Below are 482 nucleotides of genomic sequence, written 5' to 3'. Positions count from 1 at the left end.
TGCTGCTCGCCGGAGAGTCCGGCAATGAAACGACTCAGGGTGGTGGCAAAGCTCGGTGGGCCGGTCCCCTTGGGGAACATCTCCCCGAGAGTTGTACTGGAGCCTATCCGGGTCGTGGGCGAGGCCGGTCTGTGCAGGAGGTCGTGGAGATCTCCCGGCCGATGAGGACCCGTTCTCACGCCGCCGTCGCTGCTGGGTCCGGTCTGAAATTGGCCAGTGGGTCGGTCGGTGGTCAGCGAGGGGGGAGCTGCTCAGATGGCTCCCCTGACGCGGACCACTGACTAAGGGGAACGCCTAGCAAAAGCTATCCAGCGATGGACGCAGGGGGGTTAACCACCTCCCTGCCAACGTGGGAGCAGGGTCCGGATCACCGGACGTGGCCGATGATGCGGGAGATGAAGTAGTACAGTAGTAGTCCCGTCTCCCGCATCGTTGCAGGTCTTGGTGTGATGGCGGGGAGGTTTTAGTCGGTAGGCGCCGGA

Source organism: Trachymyrmex cornetzi, unplaced genomic scaffold (assembly GCF_001594075.2).
Source record: "Trachymyrmex cornetzi isolate Tcor2-1 unplaced genomic scaffold, Tcor1.1 scaffold771, whole genome shotgun sequence".
Classification (NCBI taxonomy): domain Eukaryota; kingdom Metazoa; phylum Arthropoda; class Insecta; order Hymenoptera; family Formicidae; genus Trachymyrmex; species Trachymyrmex cornetzi.
Note: the sequence above shows the minus strand (reverse complement) of the source record.